At 35.6% G+C, this 20469-nt stretch overlaps 1 pseudogene; it reads left to right on the top strand.

Annotated features, from left to right (window-relative positions):
* Window positions 1-3873: 3873 nt before the first annotated feature.
* Window positions 3874-5018, top strand: LOC100968750 (protein SET-like; annotated as a pseudogene).
* The last annotated feature ends 15451 nt before the right edge of the window (window positions 5019-20469 follow it).

Consider the following 20469-nt stretch of genomic DNA (forward strand, 5'->3'; position numbering starts at 1 on the left):
ACCATGGTGTTATAACAGGGAAGAATAAAAACAGTGAAGGGGTCTATCAGTGCCAGATCTCAGATATAAACAAAGAAACATGGAAAACTACTGTGGCTTTTAGCCTTTATCTTCTTCCAGAGTAGTTGCCTGTTAAGGATAAGGACTCATTCAGAAAAATTGAAGTTATTCAAACATGAGGCAAAGAAAATTCTGCTTACAGTTAGGAAATAAAAGGTTACTAGAGAATTCTCAGGTCAATTTTTATTCCTTATGTCCCTTGTTCTATTCCACCTTAACAATAAGATAGCATCATAAATGCATTTTTAAAATCAATGAATTGACAATGCAATGAAATCCATATGAAGTAATATCAAAAGAGAGAAAACTCCTTCCAAGGTAAGGCAAGACCCCCAAGCAATGTAATCTCTAAAGGCATAGTGGATAAAGGAGTGTATTAATTATCTATTGCCATATAACAAATTACTCCAAACTTAGTGGCTTAAAAAAATAAAGATTTACTACCTCATAATTTCTGTGGATCATGGTAGATTCTTAGGGTGGTTCTGGCTCCAGGGTCTCTCATGAGGTTGCAGTCAAACTGTCAGTTGGGGTCAAATGGAGGAGGGTATGTTTCCATGTTTACTCATGTTGGGCCTTTTGGTAGTTGGCCTGAATGATTTCACCACATGACAGCTGATTTCCCTCTCCCTGAGGCTGTTTTACAACATAGTAGCTAGATTTAAGAAAGAGTGAGAGAGAGTACATTCAAGAAAGAAACTGCACTCTTTTTGTAACCCAATCTAGGCGGGGCATACCATCATTTCTGCCACAATTTAGTCACTAGAAACTAGTCACTAATTCCAAGACGCTCTCAAGAGGAGGAAATTAAGTAGCACCCTTTAAAAGGAGGAGTATCAATAATTTGTGGACATACCTTTGAAATTACCACAAATAGTAAACCCAGCAAAATAGTAGATATTTCCAGAATAAAGATAAACCAACTGAAACTTTAGCAGCACATCTGGGCTGGCAAAAGAGATATCAAACAATTTGACCAATTGACATTTGTAGAACACTTCACTCAAGGACAGCAGAATACATATTCCTGTCTAGTATACATAGAAAATTTACCAAGATACACCATATTCTAGGCCATAAGACATTTCTCAATAAATTTAAGAGGATTCAAGTCATATAAAGTATGTTCTCTGACCAGACTGGGATTAAATTAGAAAACAGTAACAGTAAGATTTCTGGAAACAAAAAATACCCATAGCTGTTCAGAAACTAAATAACATACTTCTAAGTAACACACAGGTCAATTAAAACCCTCTGGGGAATTAGAAAGCATTTGGGCTGCATTAAAATGGAAATACAACCGATCAAAATGTGTCAAATTATGCTAAAGCAGTATGTAGGGGAAAATTTATAGCACCAAACACATATATTGGAACAGAAGAAAGGCCTCAAATAATTGTCCTTTGCTTCCATATTAAGAAACTAGAGAATAGAAATTAATGAAACAGATAACATAAAAACAATAGACAAAATCAATGGAACCAAAGTGGTTCTTCAAGAAGATCAATATCATTGATAGAAAAGATAGAAGGCCCCATATTACCAATACTAGCAAGAAGAGGCATGGCATCACTGCAGGCTCTATTAGATATTAAAAAGAAATGTTTGACGACTTACATGAAAAGGAAAAATTTCTTGAAAGATAAACTTCAAGAAAATCACTCAAGAAGAAATAGATAACCTGATTAGTCCTAATTCAATGAAATGTAATTCATTGTACTGACAAAGACAAAAAGAAAGACTAAGTCATCATTTCAATAAAGACAAACGAAACACTGTACAATATCCAAAATCTATTCTCAAAAAAAAATGCTCAACAAATTAAGAATGAGCTAACACACACACACACACACACACACACACACACACACACACACACACAAAACTAGCACTAAGATTATACTTAATGGTAAAAGACTGAATGCTTTCCCCATAAGATCTGACGTAAGGCTAGAATTTTGCTCTCACAGTCTGCTATCAATATTTTGTTGGAGATTCTATTCAAGATAATAAGGCAAGAAAACTAGGTTATATTAGAAAAGTAGTGAAACTATCTTAATTCACAGACATCATGAATGTCTGCATAGAAAATCTTATGGAATCTCCAACATAGTCTACCAAAACTAAGTGAGCTTGGTAACATTACAGGATACAAAGTTGGTATACAAAAATCAATTGTATCTCCATCTGCTATCAATAAACAGTTTGAAATTAAAATTTCTAAAACATATCATTGGCAATAGGATTAAAAACATATGAAATGTGAGAAATAAATCTAACAAAAGACATACTAGATGTGAAAAATAAAAGCTAAAAAATATTTCTGAGATACGTTAAACAAGAACAAAATAAATAAACGCCCATGTTCATGCATAGGAAGTCTTGTTGTTAAGGTTTTCTTCATACTGATGTGTAGATTCAATGCACTTTTGATCAAAATCCAAGAAAATAAGTTGTTGTCCAAGATGTTGACAAACTATTTCTGAAATTTGTATGAAAATGCAAAGGACCTAAAATAATCAAAACAACTTTTAAAAAGAACAACACTCAGCCAGGCGCGGTGGCTCATGCCTGTAATCCCAGCACTTTGAGACACCTAGATGGGCAGATCGCTTGAGCTCAGGAGGTCAAGACCAGCCTGGGCAACATTGCAAAACCCTGTCTCTACAAAAAATACAAAAAAAATAGCAGAGCATGGTGGCACACATATGTATTACTAGCTACTGGGAGGCTGAGGTGGGAGGATCACCTGAGCCCAAGAGGTCAAGGCTGCAAAGAGTGAAGATTGCACTACTGCATTCCATCCTGGGCAGCAGAGTGAGATTCTGTCTCAAAAAACACAAGAGAGTTCCCACAGACTCTGTGCCACCGCACAGGCACAGCCTCCTCAGCTGTCAACAACCTGCACCAGAGTGCTACATTTGTTACAATCAATGAATCTATACGGACATATAATTACAACCCCAAATCCATAATTTGCATTGAGGTACACTTTATAGGTTTTTAGAAATAAAAATGGCATGTATCATATATTTTAATATCACACAGAATAGTTTCATTCCCCCTAAAATTCCTCTATGTTCTACCTATTTATCTCTTCCTCTCCTCTTTTTCCTAGCAACCACTGATCCTTTCATTGTTTCCATAATTTTGCCTTTTCTAGAATGTCATGTGGTTGGAATCATACGGTAAATAGCCTTTCCAAAGTGGTGTCTTTCTTTCACTTAATAATATGCATTTAAGTTTTCGCCATGGTTTTTCATGGCTTGATAACTCAGTTCTTTTTATTACAGAATAATATTGCATTATGTAGATGTACCACAATTTATTTATACATTCACCTACTGAAGGACATTTTGGGTGCCTCCAAGTTTTTGCAATTGTGAATAAAGCTGCTATAAACATCTTTGTACAGGTATTTTTGTGTAGCCATATATTTCAGTTCATTTGGGTAAACATAAAGGAGCATAATTGCTGGATCATATGATTAAGAGAACATTTAGTTTTGTAAGAATGTCAATCTATCTTTCAAAGTGGCTGTATCATTTTGTATTCCCAACAGCAATGAAAGAGAGTTCCTGTTGCTTCACATTCTTACCAACATTTAACATTGTCATTGTTTTGGATGTTGGCCATTCTAATGCATGCACAGTGGTATCTCATTGTTGTTTTAATTTGCGACTCCTTAATGACTTACAATGTTGAGCATCTTTTCATATGCTTATTTGCCAAATTTATATATTCTTTGGTGTGGTGTCCGTTCAAGTCTTTTGCCCATTTTTTAATCAGGTTGTTCATTCTATTACTGTTGAATTTTAAGAGTTCTTTGTGTATTTTAGATATCAGTCCTTCATCAGATGTGTGTTTTGCAAATATTCTCTCTCAGTCTGTGGCTTATCTTCTCAGTCTCTTGAAGACCCATCTTTTACCAAGGTGCAACATCAATTCAGTAAAAAAAAAAGTGTTTTAAAAATGATGCTGGTACCATTGGATGTCCAAATGTAAAACAAAAACAAAACAAACAGAGTCTTCTGCCTGCTTCCGGACGAGCGAGGAGACTTGTGGTCTGGTTCTTGGACTTCCCTAGCAGCATGGTGTCCAAACGCCAATCTCCACTCTCACCTCAAAAGAAGAAATCAAGACCACCTCCTGCTCTGGCACCGGAGGAGACATCGGCCTCTGCAGGCTTGCCAAAGTAGGAAGAAAAAGAACAGTAGGAAGCCATTGAACACATTGATGAAGTACAAAATGAAATAGACAGACTTAATGAATAAGCCAGTGAAGAGATTTTGAAAGTAGAGCAGAAATATAAGAAAATCTGCCAACCATTTTTTCAGAAGGGGTCAGAATTGATGGCCAAAATTCCAAATTTTGGGGTAACAACATTTGTCAACCATCCACAAGTGTCTACACTGCTTGGGGAGGAGGACGAAGAGGCACTGCATTATTTGACCAGAGTTGAAGTGACAGAACTTGAAAATATTAAATCAGGTTAGAGAATAGATTTTTATTTTGATGAAAATCCTTACTTTGAAAATAAAGTTCTGTCCAAATAATTTCATCTGTATGAGAATGATGATCCATCTTCAAAGTCCACTGAAATCAAATGGAAATCTGGAAAGGATTTGATGAAATATTCAAGTCAAACACAGAATAAAGCCAGCAGGAAGAGGCAGCATGAGGAACCAGAGAGCTTCTTTACCTGGTTTACTGACCATTCTGATGCAGGTGCTGATGAGTTAGACGTCATCAAAGATGATATTCGGCCAAACCCATTACAGTACTACTTGGTTCCCCATATGGATGATGAAGAAGGGGAAGGAGGAGATGATGATGATGAAGAAGAGGAGGAAGGATTAGAAGATATTAATGAAGAAGGGGATGAGGATGAAAGTGAAGAAGATGAAGATGATGATGAAGGGGAGGATGGAGAGGAGGATGAAAGAGAAGATGACTAATAGAACACTGATGGATTTCAAGCTTCCTTTTTCTAAATTTTCTCCAGTCCCTGGGAACAAGTTGCAGTCTTTTTTTTCCCCCTCTTGTTCTCAGTTGCCCTGTTCTTGAGATCTCTTTTCTTTACACTATGTTTCTCAACCTATTTGGTGGAAAATACCTTGTGCAGAATCCAATGAGAAAAGAGTCTCTACCCCTTTCTGTTTGAAATTCATTTTTATCCCTTCCTGTCTGAACAAAAACTGTATGGAATCAACACCACCGAGCTCTGTGGGAAAAAAGAAAAACCTGCTCTCTTCACTCTGCTGGAAGCTGGAGGGTGCTAGGCCCCTGTGTAGTAGTACATAAAATTCTAGCTTTTTTCCTCCTTTCTCTGTATATTGGGCTCAGAGAGTGCACTGTGTCTCTATGCGAATATGGACGGTTAGCATTTACCAACATGTGTCTGTCTACTTTCTCTTGTTTAAAAAAAGAAAAAAAAAGTTATAAAAAACGGGGTTATGGAAGGTCAGCAAAGGGTGTGTTTGAGATGTTTGGGTAGGTTAAGTGGGCATTTTGACAGCATGGCTTCTCCTTTGGCATGTTTAATTGTGATATTTGACAGACATCCTTGCAGTTTAAGATGACACTTTTAAAATAAATTCTCTCCTAATGATGACTTGAGCCCTGCTACTCAATGGGAGAATCAGCAGAACCTGTAGGATTTTATTTGGAATTGACATTCTCTATTGTAATTTTGTTCCTGTTTATTTTTAAATTTTCTTTTTGTTTCACTGGAAAGGAAAGATGATGCTCAGTTTTAAACGTTAAAAGTGTACAAGTTACTTTGTTACAATAAAACTAAATGTGTACACCAAGAATTTGATGCTTTTGTTTCAGCATAGGTATGCTTACTATGACCTTCCAAGTTTGACTTGTATAACATCACTGTCAAACTTTGTCACCCTAACTTTGTATTTTTTGATATGCACTTTGCAGGATGACTTCAGGCCTATGTGGATTGAGTAATGGGATTTGAATCAATGCGTTAATGTCTCCATAGCTGGGAAACGTGGGTACAATTTGCCATTGGTTTCTGAAAGTATTCACATCATTTGGGATACCAGATTGCTCAGTACTTTCTGAGTATATTGTTCCCTTGATTTTTAGCTCCAAGTGGCAGTTTATAAAATTGGCCTTTTAACTGGATATAAAATAATAGTGCCTGCCACCACCATCCAACAGACCTGGTGCTCTAGTGCCAAGTTATACATGGGACAGTTGCTGGCATGTCTTCATTTGCTATATAAAATGTGGCCACGAAGATAGGCACTCAGAGTAAGAAGTCTGTGATTGTTGGCAGTAACTGTCCCTGCTCTCTGGTGTAAAGCTCTCAAATGTGACTATGTGAATCTGGGTGGGATAATGGACTCAGCTCCGTCTGCTCAATGCTATTGTGCAGGGAAGCACCCTAATGCATAAGCTTTTTAATGGTGTAAAATATAGTAGCTGAAATTAAATGCCACTTTTTCAGAGGTGAATTAATGGACAAGTCAGCCCTAGATGTATAGTATGTAATTTCTGCACAGGTCTCTGTTTAGTAAATACATCACTATATACTGATCAGGAATCTTGCTCCAATAAAGGAACATAAAGATTTTGAAAAAGCAAAAACAAAACAAACAAAACAAGAAACTTTAATTGTATGCATTTCTTGCATTGTGTACAAAAATAACTGAGTTAGATCTAAATAACAAATTAGTGTGATAATAAATATATAAATAATATATATTAATACATTATTATTTATTTAATAAATCCTAAAACTAAAAAAATTGCTGATGAAAACAGAGCAGAAAAATTTTTGTGACCTTGGGTTAGGCAAAGTTTTTTTGGGGTACAAAAATAGAAACACTGTATCTTTTAATTAATTTTTATTTTTATTTCAATAGATTTGGGTATATAGGCGTTTTTGGTTACATGGATAAGTTCTCTAGTAGCGACTTCTGAGATTTTAGTGAATCTGTCACCCGAACAGTTTACACTGTCTCCAGTATGTAGTCTTTTCTCCCTCATCCCCTCCCAACAGTCCCCATGAGTCTCCAAAATCCGTTATATCATTCTTATGCCTTTGCATCCTCATGGTTTAGCTCCTACAAGTGAAAATGTACGACGTTTGGTTTTATATTTCTTAGTTACTTCATTTAGAATAATGGCCTCCAGTTCCATCCAAGTTGCTGCAAAATACATTATTTCATTCCTTTTTATGGCTGAGTAGTACTCCATGGTGTGTGTATACCACATTTGTTAATCCACTCATCAGTTAATGAGCACTTAGATTGATTCCATATATTTGCAATTGTGAGTTGTGCCATAACAAACATATGCATGCAGGTGTCTTTTTGATATAATGATGTCTCCTTTGAGTAGTTACCCAGTAGTGGGATTGCTGGATCAAATGGTATTTTATTTTCTTGCAGCTATTTAAAAGTGATTGAGCTTTTGATTTATTCCCAGCTTGATCATTGTTGGTGTAGAGCAGTGCTACTGATTTGTGTACATTGATTTTGTAACCTGAGACTTTACTGAATTCATTTATCAAATGTAAGAGTCTTTTGGAGGAGTGTTTAGGGTTTGTAGGTATACTGTCATATCATCAGCAAACAGCAATTGATTGACCATTTCTTTTCTAATTTGGATGCCCAGTTTTTTCTTTCTCTTGCCTGAGTTTTCTGGCTAGGCCTTCCAGTACAATGTTGAGTAGAAGTGGTGAAAGTGGGCATCCTTGTTAAAGCTAAGATATTGATAAATATCATATCTAAATATCCAGGATCATGTGCCAGCAAGTTTTTAATAGCTCTGGAAATTGATTCTTGCTATTAAATATAATATCAAAAAGTTTTGCAATTTTGACATATCAAGCCCAAGAATATTATTATCTTCAAACATAGAAATTTTATAAATTATAGCGATTATATTCCATGAAAGAAAAAATGTAAGTATTACTAGAGGCAAAATTAACAAGTAATATAGATCTGTAGTAACCAAGCTATGTAAAACAACCATTTTATTTTAGCCACGTTATTCCAATGAATTCCTATATAGTGAGTTCTCATCTTAAAAGGAAGATCTGTGAATCTGAAGAGTATAAACATATGAGATAAATGTACACATTTCATTTTTTTATGTTTCAGCAAGCTCAAGTTCACACCTACTTGAGCAGAAAATTTAGGATCATGTCTTCCTCTTGAAATATCAGATAATACTGGCAATAACTTACTGAAGGAAATACTTTTTTGGCACAGATTTATGTTGTAATGTCAGCGTCAAAGTCAGATTTCATTATAGTCTTACTTATATTTTACTTGTTTCTCTCTAGCATTTTTCATAATTCAACCTGTGAGGTACCTCAGTGATTACAAAATTATGGGATTCAAAGAGGTGTCTCCAACTCTCGGAGACAAACAAGAATCACAGCAAAAGTTAAAGGAAAAATGCAGCAACAACCTTTCTCTAGACCCAAATACTTTCATAGATAACAAGCATCACATAAATGAAAACCACAAAATTTATCTACATAAGAGCCACTATAAGGACTACAGATATACACATAATTTTCAGAGTTCTGGGTCTCAAATGAATCCTACTCATCTCCTAATTGCTGAGAGTTACAACTCTGGCATTCCACCCAAATTCTGTAAGCCCTAGGTCTGCTGTACACTCCAAGACTCATAAAAATAACACATATTCTTTGGACATGGGAGCTCAAATATGTCCCAAATGTTTGATGGAAATCAGTAATTCTCTTTTTCATGTATGCCTCATAAATTCTAATGATGATTCAGACCCTGACTATCCTTTACATCTCCAATTTCCCTTAGATTGAAAATATTATCTGAACCCCAAATCTGTTAGACACTGCAAGACTTCTCAAAATAGCCCCTTTTCTCGGTCCCTGGATCCTAAGTCTCCTGTGGGCAACCACTGTCCTCTACACCAGGAAGATTCTAAATATTCCTTAGGTTCAACTTCTTATTTACATTTTGAAAGTTGCTCAGCTTTCCAAAATCTCTTAGGCTCTACTATTATCTGTACCTTTTTCATGAAACCCCAAAATACCATGAGCTGCCATAGTACCCCTGGCCCAGGCAATGTCATCAACCCCAGCAATATTTCTGATCTTAAAAGTGGCGGAAAGTACAATGTAACTTTCAAACCCCAAAATGAGGCCAATCCTAAAAATGGGACTTAACTGATCGGTGCTGGCAATCTCAAAGATAAGACCAATGCCAAAGACAAGTCTCTTCCCAAAGATTAGTTAGACCATGAGAATAAGGCAGACTCTGAAGATGAGACAGATGCTGAAGATGAAACAGACGCTGAAGATAAAGACAACAACAAAGATAAGAAAGATCCCAAAGATAGGTCTGATACTAATGACACTAATCCTAAAGATAGCAATGCTGAAAATTATGTTGATACCAACAATGGTTCTGATCCCAGTGGTGATGCTGGCTCTGCAAGTGGTGATAATTCCAACAGTGATAGTGACCCTAATAATGGAACTGACCCCAGCAGTAAAACTGACCCTAACATTTGATATGTCACTAACAATGATGCAAACTCCAAATATAGCACTGATCCTGAGGAAAACAAATACATCAACAATTCAGACAATGCTTCTGGCTTAGACAATAGTGTTGATAAGGAAAGTACTGCTGACTCCAACAATGGCACTAATCCAAATCACACCTCTGGGTCCCTAAATAGAACTGGCCAGGACCACACATCTGATTCCAACAATGATGACAGCCCTAGCAATGCCACTGAGCCAGGCAATGACATTTTCCACAACAGTGTCCCTGACTCCAAAAATATTAAAAATGGGTCCTAAGAGCCACAGCCCGAGCAACGATGGCACTGGCCTCAACAACAATTGCCTTGGCCCCAACAATAGCCCTGGCCCCCTAAAAGACCTTGAATCTAAATATAATGCCAGGCTCAATAATGCTACTACTCACAATACTGCTATCGGTTCTAATAATGATATCGACCCCAATTACAGTTACAGAACTCATTAGTGCTGCTGGATACAACTATGCAGCTGCCCCAAACTATGACACAGACCTTGACTATGTCCTAGGATTTACCCACACAGTGGATTCTAGCTTTGTAGTTCACCCAAACTATATTGCTAGAAACAGTTTTATGTCACCAGCCCTAGCTTTTCAACTAGTGCAGTCAATGCAACTGACATCAACACCACCACTGGTTGTAGTCATGCTATTAGTCCTAGCTATATTGCAGGTGTCAACTGTGCCTCAGACACTAACTATGTCCTTAGATTTACTCATTTCATTGTCTAACTTTGTCAATGATGGCTCTAACTTTGTCATCAACCCCAATTATATGTCATAAATACTCATGAAGCTCATAATTCCACTATTACCATCAATATTAATTTTCCAGAGCCTGAATTAAAAATCCATTCCAGTTTCTCTATTCCTAATATTGTTTATAGAAATTCCCCCAACTTTTGCTGTTGGCACTAACTATACTTCCACTCCTGATAATTTGACCATCTCTAAATTTTCTGATCCATATAAGCTTGGTAGAAATTATACAATTTTTAATGACCACAAATTTGGTGCTCACTTCAAAGTCTCTGCTGACTGCATGGACTCTGCTAGCTTTAAGCACATCACTGACTCCAAAGATGTCCTAGATGCCAAGTAGTCTAACTTTTTAACAGATTTCTCTAGGGTCCAGAATCCCATTGGTATCAAGAATCCTGCTAGTTTATAGTTAGAGCAGTCGTCGGCCAACCTCCCCAACAGCACTTGGGTTTTCCTGTTGAGAGGGGGTACTGAGAGACAGGACTAGCTGGATTTCCTAGGCAAACTAAGAATCCCTAAGCCTAGCTGGGAAGGTGACCGCGTCCACCTTTAAATATGGGGCTTGCAACTTAGCTCACACCCGACCAATCAGGTAGTAAAGAGAGCTCACTAAAATGCTAAGTAGGCAAAAACAGGGGTAAAGAAATAGCCAATCATCTATCGCCTGAGAGCACAGCAGGAGGGACAATGATCGGGATATAAACCCAGGTATTCAAGCCAGCAACAGCTACCCTCTTTGGGTCCCCTCCCTTTGTATGGGAGCTCTGTTTTCACTCTATTAAATCTTGCAATTGAAAAAAAAATCCTGCTAGTTTAAACTTCCGTGACAATCCAAATATTCCACTCCCTAGTGTTGATATTATAGTAGAAGCTGAACCACCAGATGTTGTGAAGTTTGCCATATCATCAGGTGCTGTGAATCAGCTTTTAAGGTAAGTTTATATAAGTGTAGATGTTAAATTTCTTCTCATTTCCTATAATTCAGAGTATTAGGTCATTGAACAGAATCTAAAACTTCCTTTTTCACTTGGATATATAAGCTATGGAAGAGAGGTAGCAGGATATTCAGTATTACTTCTCCTTTGACCTTTAAAGCCAGCAACATGGTTTTCCATTTGAAATATCTATCTGCTGTACAGCTGGCGAGTAGCAAAATGGTCTTGGTTTCTCTGTGGCTGGTTGGTTTTCTACTCTATCAAGGGTTGCATAGTTCATAAAAGTAAACTTAGCCATAATCTATTGACCTACTTCCTCTCGTCCATACATGGCCTAGTGTTAGTACTTTCCTTCTAGGTGCAGAGAGAGAATAAAGCCAAATGAGCCTTAAATACCATGGACCAAGCCATTTAAAAACAACCATGTCTCAAAAAATATCATTTTATTAAGAAGACTCTCTGAAATAGCCATGATATTTTAATCTCTCACTTAAATTCATAGAATTTGAGTTACTTTGATGACACAATAGGCAGGAGCAAAGAACTCCAAATCTTTTCTACTTTTGACTTAAAACTTTATCTTATTTCTCCTGAAAATAAGTAAAATTATATTTTTGATGAATAATACATCTTTATCAAATGTTTTCTCTAGCACTCTGAATTGCATACACAAATTAAGATTGCTAAGTTTGATAACTATTTTGACAGCAGCAAATATTCTTTTTGATGAAATATTATTAATGTGTTTTCATTGTGGCATAATTAAAATGGTATGCATTGAATTTTAGCCTTTTTATTCTTCATTAGTCAAGGTAAACAAACATATTTAATTTGGATTATAATGTTTGTGTGCATAAATGTGCAACGTGAAATACTTTGTTTTCTATTATAATATATAATTGAATGTATCTATACATTTAGATGAGACACAGATTCTTATAACCAAAATGAAAGTATAAAATTGGTATTTCCATAATATTTTTACTTTAATAGAGAACAATTTTGTGATGTTTCTGAGAGACCTCATCTCCCAAGAAAGAGTCGTGATTACCTAGTATAGTTTTCCACCTTCTCCTTTTGTAAACTTAAGGGTAATGTTGGCCGCTTATAAGTAATAAATATAATATTGCCCAGATAAAATCCTTAACATTAGAAAAAAGTGACATGTTTTTCCCAGTAGTTTCTTACAAATGAAACTTTGCAGTAGTATGAAAGTATTTCTTTTCATTTAACATTTATTTTAGGTTCATGGATACATATGCTGGTTTGTTATTATATAGGTAAGCTCATGGCATGGAAGTTTGGTGTACAGATTATTTTATCACCCATGTATGAAGCATAGCACCCAACAGGTATTTCTCTCTGATCCTCTTCCTCCTCTGACCCTCCATCCCCAATTAGGCCCTAGTGTCTGTTTTACCCCTCTTTGTGTCCATGTGTTCTCATCATTTAGCTCCAACTTGTAAGTGAGAACTTAGGGTATTTGCTTTTCTGTTCCTGCATTAGTTTTCTAAGGATAATGGTCTCCAGGTTCATCCGTATTGTTGCACAGGACATGATCTCATTCTCATTTTATGATTGTATAGTATTACATGGTGTGTATGTACTACATTTTCTTTATCCAGTCTACCATTGATGGTCATTTAGGCTGACTCCATGTCTTTGCTATTGTGAATAGTGCTGCAGTGAACATATGTGTTCATGTGTCTTTCTGGTAGAATAATTTATATTCCTTTGAGTATATACCCAGTAAGAGGATTGCTGGGTCAAATGATAATTCTTTTTTTAGGTCTTTGAGTAACCACCACCTTGATTTTCACAATGGTTTAGCCATCTTACACTCCCAAGAGCATTGTATAACCATTTCCTTTTATCTGCAACCTCACCAGCATCTGTTATTTTTTTATTTTTCAATAGTAACCACTTTGACTGGTGTAAAACGATATCTCACTGTGGATTTAATTTGCCCTTCTTTAATGACTAGAGATGTTGAACATTTTTTCATGTGCTTATTGGCTACTTGTATGTCTTCTTTTGAAGAGTGTTCATGCCTTTTGGCCATTTTTTAATGAGGTTGTTTTTTGCATGTAAATTTAAGTTCCTTATAGATGCTGTATATTAGACCTTTATCAGATGTGTAGTTTGCAAATATTTTTCCCATTCTGTAGGTTATCTGTTTATTGTGTTGATAGTTTCTTTTGCTGTGCAAAAGCTATTTAGTTTAGTTAGACCTCATTTGTCAATTTTTGCATTTGTTGCAATTGCTCTTGGTATCTTTGTCACAAAACCTTTGTCAGTTCCTATGTCCACGATGGCATTTCCTAGGTTATCTTCCAGAGGTTTTATAATTTTAGGCTTTATATTTAAGTCTTTAATCCATCTTAAGTTAGTTTTTGCAAATGGTGTAAGAAATGAGTCCAGTTTCAATCTTCTGCATGTGGCTAGTCAGTTATCTCAGCACCATTTATTGAATAAGTGGTTATTTCCCCATTGCTTGTTTTTTGCCAGCTTTGTCAAAGATCAAGTGGCTGTAGATATGTGCAGCATTGTTTCTTGGCTCTCTATTCTGTTTCCTTGGTCTATGTTTCCGTTTTTGTACCAGTACCATGTTGTTTTGGTTACCATAGCCCTGTAGTATAGTTTGAAATCAAGTAACATGATACATCCAGCTTTGTTTTTTTCACTAAGGATTGCCTTGGCTACTCAAACTTTTTGCTGGTTTCATATGAATTTAACAATAGTTTTTTTTCTAGTTTTGTATAGAATGTTATTGATAGTTTGATAGAAATAGCATTGCATCTAAACCATTATAAATTGCTTTAGGCAGTATGGCCATTTTAACGATATTGATTTCTTCCTATCCATAAGCATGGAATGTTTTTCCAATTGTTTGCGTGATCTCTGATTTCTTTGAGCAGTGTTTTGTCATTTTCATTGTAAAGATCTTCTGCCTCCCTGGTTAGCTGTATTCCTAGGTTTTTTTAATTTCTTTGTGGCAGTTGTGAATGGGATTGCATTTCTGATTTGACTCTCAGCTTGGATGTTGTTGGTTTACAGGAATGCTACGGATTTTTGTATGTTCATTTTGTATCCTGAAACTTTGCTGAACTTGTTTATCAGCTGAAGGAGCTTTTGGGCAGAGACTAGGGGGATTTCTAGATATAGAATCGTGTTATCTGCAAACAGGGATAATTTGACTTCCTCCCTTCCTACTTGGTTGCCTTTTATTTCTTTCTCTTGCCTGATTGCTCTGGACAGAACTTCCAATAGTATGTTGAATAGTAGAGAGAGACGGCATTCTTGTCTTGCGCCAATTTTTAATGGGAATGCTTCCAGCTTTTGCTGATTCAGTATGAGGTTGGCTGTAGGTTTTTCATAGATGGACCTCATTTTTTTGAGGTATATTCCTTCAACTCTTAGATTACTGAAGGTTTTTAACATCAACGGATGTTTAATTTTATCAAAAGCCTTTTCTGCATGTATTGTGATAATCGTGTTGTTTTATTTCTGTTTATGTGGTGAATAACAGTTATTGATTTGCATATGTTGACCCAACCTTGCATCCCAGGGATAAAACCTACTTGACTGTGGTGGATTAGCTTTTTGATGTGCTGCTTGATTTGGTTTACTAGTATTTTGTTGAGGATTTTTGCATCTATTTTCATCAAGGATGTTGGCCTAAATTTTGTTGTTGTTGTGTCTTTGCCAGGTTTTGATATCAATGATACTGGCCTCATGGAATGGGTTGTTGAGGAGGCCTTTCTCCTCTATGTTTTGGAATATTTTCAGTAGGAATGGTACCAACTCTTCTTTGTACATGTGGTAGAATTCTTCTGTGAATCTTTCTGGTGTTGGGCTTTTTTTTTTTTGGTTGGTAGGTTATTTATTACTGATTCAATTTTGGAACTCATCCTTGGTCTGTTCAGTGATTGAGTTTCTTCTTGGTTCAGTCTTGGGGGAATATATTCATCTAGGAATTTATCAGTTTCTTCTAGATTTTCCTGCTTCTCTGCATAGAAATGTTTATACTGGTCTCTGATGGTTATTTGTATTTCTTAGAGATGAGTGATAATGTTCCCTTCATCATTTCTAATTGTGTTTATTTGGTTCTCCTTTTCTTCTTTATTAGTCTAGCTAGCAGTTTATCTATTTTAATTATTCCAAAGAAACAATTCCTGGATCCATTTATCTCTTATATGTTTTTTTGTGTCTCAGTCTCCTTCAGTTCAACTCTGGTTTTTATCGTTTCTTGTCTTCTGCTGACTTTGGGATTGGTTTGCTCTTGCTTCATTAGTTCTTCTGGTCATGATGTTAAGTTGTTAATTTGAGATCATTACTTTCTGATGTGGGTGCTTAGTGCTTCATGCTTCCCTCTTAAGACTGCCTTAGCTGTGTCCCAGAAATTCTGACATGTTTTCTTTTGTTCTCATTAGTTTCAAATAAATTCTTGACTTTTGTCTTAATTTCATCATTTACCCAAAAGTCATTCAGGAGCAGGTTGTTTAATTTCCATGTGATTTTATGGCTTTGAGGAATTTTCTTTATATTGAAATATATTTTTATTGCACTTTGTTCCAACAGTGTTGTTATCATTTCAGGTTTTTAAAAAATTTATTGAAGATTGTTTTACAACTGATTATGTGGTCAATTTTAGAGTATATGCCATGTGGTGAGGAGAAGAATGCATATTCTGCTGTTAATGAATGGAAAGTTCTGTAGATATCTATTAGATTCATTTAGTCAAGTGTTAAGTTCAGGTCCTGAGTATCTTTGTTACTTTTCCGCCTTGATGATCTGTCTAATACCGTCGGTGGGGTGTTGAAGTCTTCCACTATTGTTGTGTGGGAATCTAAGTCTTTTGTAGGTCTCTAACAACTTGCTTTATGAATCTGGGTGCTCCTGTGTTGAGTACATAAAAGCAACTAAAATATGTTTTATTTTATTGCGTTGATGTTTCCAGCTGAATGAAAATATAAACGTGATAAGTTTTAGATAACTGGTTTTAAATAATGAAGCTTTCATTTTGTATTTCAAATCATAACATGTAAGAACTATGTTTCTTATGTGTGTGTAAAATGTTATGTTGATTTTAGATGAAAATGACCTGCAAAGTAAACTGCTTTCACCAGAAAAACAATCAAATTTTTAAAATAGAAGGTATTGATTCCCCCAAAATAGAATAATAAAAATTAGTTTTGAATAGAATATCTAGTCAAATAAATGCTATGCCCTGGGTACATACAACTTTTGACCTTGACTAGGTAACAGAAATATCTGCAACCACTTTCATGATTTTTATTGGAGATTGACAGAACTTCAGAATACATTATGAATAACTTAGAAACAATGCTCTACATATGCCTTCACTAGCAAAGCATTTTCTGGATGAATGGACAATTGCTTTCCCATAGAGCTTTGGTATTTCCATATTTTCCTACTTTCTTATATCCATGTCCATATGTCAATCACAAGCAACTATAATTGAGAGAACAGGGGTGCTTTCACACTTAAATAATTTTTAAAGTTAGAAAATCTCACTTTAAAATAAATAAATTTTTTTTCCAACCATAAGTGAACCAAAACAATCAACTTAATGTCAGAATATATTCATTTTAAAGTGGTCTACCCAGTGTGTAATTTCCTTTCTCCTCATACAGCCATGGGAATAGATGAATAAGTTTAGTTATTTTAATATTAATCAAAATAAATCTTAGTAATGCTCAACCTTTAGGTAGGTTAAATATAGCACCCACATACTCCAGATAATCAAAGCAACGTCCAGCCAAATAGCTTCTTAATTAAATATATTTACATACAGATAAACAATTTTTCCATTCCTAGCTTTTTAGGAGTATGCTGCATTTTCTTAAGTGGAAAATATGGTTTCTAAGAATTTTTAATCTAAGATACTGCAACACCGTCTTCTACCCAAAGATACAGAGTACTTGCCAAAGGTTTGTTAATTATTAAACTACTTTACTAGGGCTATCTGTGAACCAGATCCTTCCATAAAGTCACTCTTTTATATATCGGTTTGATCATATTTCTTCATAATACTAGAGTGCTTCCATTGTCTCCTATTGCTGAATTCATTGTCAGATAAAATAGGGTCCTGAAAGTGTTAAACTGAAATACAGTAAATTAAGTTGGAATCTCCTTTTAGGGTAAATTAGTCAAATATCTCAAATTGAATGTAATTAGTAAATACATATTGAGCAATTCAAAAATTTCCCACTGCTAACAATGTGACCTGTCAATTGTTCTCTGCATAATTAGGGAGAAAACAATTGTTAATCTGATAAAAGTCTGATGTCTTTAATGGAATCTAGACTTCTTCCTGCATCTACACTATGTGTAGTTTTCTGAGCAAACCTACAAAGACAGTCCAAATGAGAACCAATTGTTCCAAGCTCAAAGTAAAGACCATCTTTTTTACATCCCCTACTGTAAAAAATATGTGGCAGTGACTTTCTCTCCGCAGGAATTTCAGAATCATATATCTTCCCTGATGGCTCAAGATTCCTTGGCCCAGCCCTTTCAAATACAGCAACAGGATTAGTGATGCATCATATTCAGGCAGGAAGAGAAAACCAGACCAAAGCAAATTGAGTCCAAAAATTGTTAAAGACTAAATTAGGAGAATTTTAATATTATCTGTCATCATAAATCTCAAATAATTGACTAAAGAAGCTGTTTATTCCCCCAAAGGGAATTTACTTAAAATTTTAAATTTCAGAAATATTTGCTGCAGTGACACTAGTATGGATATGGTGCATTCAACAGATGCAGGATCTGTGTAATCTGTCATGTTTTTCAGGTTTGAAAGAAACTGAGGTTGCTGTGTTGGAATGTATTGCATTTTCTACACTTAAAGGGACAAGTAGTGCTCTACATTTTTCAAAGTTTTAAATTCTGTGTCTGAAAGTATTGGGTGTCAAATATAATAAGTGTAAAATTATTAAGCAAGCATATATGAAGTTTCTGTTTTGGCCTCTCATAAGTCATGTCAGCCAATCCCCTTCTAAAGATACCCAGATTTATTAAGTGGACTGTTTACCGGATGAAGATTGTTGATCCAGTGTGTTAGAGTTCCTCAATTAAATAAAGAATGGGTATAAGATTGTAACAGTACAAAGGCAGTATATTGGAGGCAAAGTCAAAGGAAATAATGTTATATGGCGAATGAGGGAAACTGTGGAATAATAAACATAATTGCTGCAATCTTTATTTTTACTATATTATCAAATCTCAATATGTTCTGGCTAGTCTACGTCCATTTGTAGTAGAATTGTTTTTTGTCTACATTATACTTAGCATATCCTTACCTGCCTCATCTCATCACACAAGCATGGATCCATGCACCTATGTGCACAATTGCAGACTTGGACTTTCGTAAGTTGCAAATACCAAAAATATAAGCACTCTATGTTAACAAACCCTCATTTATTCACTAAATGCTCATCTCTTTCCCATTCTGAGGTCACTCTGTGTCCCTAATATTCTTGCATCATTCAGAAAGTAACCAAGCTGTTCTGAGCCAACTGACCTCCCTCATTGCTGACTCTGAAACAGCCTCCTGGTATATCCCTACCACCTCCTTTTTACACTCTAACAGAAAGCCTATAAAAACACACACATGCACGCACACACCCCACAGAGATAATGTCCTCTGCTTTGGGTTTACATTGGAGACTATAGCCAACTGGACTTTTACAGTGATTTTAATAAGAAAATAATTTTTAATACAAATAACTGAATTATAAATGAATTTCTGTTGTGCAGCTCTTTTATAAGTTGAGAACAATCCTTATTTGTTCACACTTGTTATCTTGACTTGTCATACCTCCAGACAGGTAGCAGACAAAGCCTTGGCCCTGATTAATGAAAAGAATACCTTGAGATGAAAAAGACAAAGGCACAACCAAGAAGGTTTTGAGGATATGAGCAAATAATTTTGAAAAGTTGCAGAGATCCCTGAGAAATATTTATTGTATATACATTCACACGTTCCATTCCCTTTACATGGCCAGGTCTTTATTGTCTATTGGGGCCACCAATGTTCCTCCAAACTACGATGTAGTAATTGCCCCATCCATCTTATTTGTTTCTAGCAGACTCTGGAATTGGGAAAAGGATACACTGTTAAACCTTGCTAACCTAAAATAATTACTAACATATAATACGTCCTTATCAAGAAACTTTAAAGATGAATGGCCCTTTCTTTAAGGTAATAGTCATTATTCTGCTTATTATTACTTAATATTTGTTGAAGGAAGTCACACAACAGTAGTATTCACACCTTAAAGTTGCCCAACACGTTTAAAATGAATACAATAAGTGCTGCATATGTAAAACTTTATGCCTTCCTTAGCATTGTCAATAAAACTCCTTAAAACTGAAGTAATTACAGCTTTCACAAGACTGTATAAATTATCATATTCTGCAACTACAATATGTTGAATATCCATTGATGATTTGGTTATTAGGTTATCTTTTAAAATAAAGATTTGATTTCAATGTTACATAGCCTTTCAACTGTCTCTATGCCTCTATAATCTCTCTTCACTTCAATTCATCCTCCTGGAATAATATTCACCCAATACTCTTTCATTACATATTCCTCAGATACTGACTTTTGCTATTTGATCAGGTCCAATCTCCTCACCCTGATGGTCAAAGAAAATTTGGCTATGACCTAACAACATTATTTTATTAGACATTATTCTCTTATGAATTCCTCTGTTGTCTGATCTACTACCTCCCAGTTCCATGCCTACAATGTTCATTAACTTCCCTGTGCCTTTCCTAAGACTGCCTGTCCTGTGAAAATAAAAAAAGCATGCTGCCTAGTCACATCTTAACCAAAGGCCTGTAGGCCATAGATTAGAGGCATTGTAAAACTCCTTTGAGTTTATTGATTTTAGCCCCTTTATTGTAGTGAGACCCAGAGAAATTGATTTACTTGTTAAAATTCCTGCATTTAATATGCTTTAGAATCTGGTGCATGGACAAGAGGCCAAGTTGCCTGATGCTCAGTCTAGTGCTCTTTCACTGTATTTCATTTTACTTTCTTAAAGCTCACACTACATATCGTCTCTTTATCTAGCCTATACTGATCTCTTTTGTAAATTCTCATTGTACTT

This window comes from Pan paniscus, chromosome X (assembly GCF_029289425.2).
Source record: "Pan paniscus chromosome X, NHGRI_mPanPan1-v2.0_pri, whole genome shotgun sequence".
NCBI classification, from domain to species: domain Eukaryota; kingdom Metazoa; phylum Chordata; class Mammalia; order Primates; family Hominidae; genus Pan; species Pan paniscus.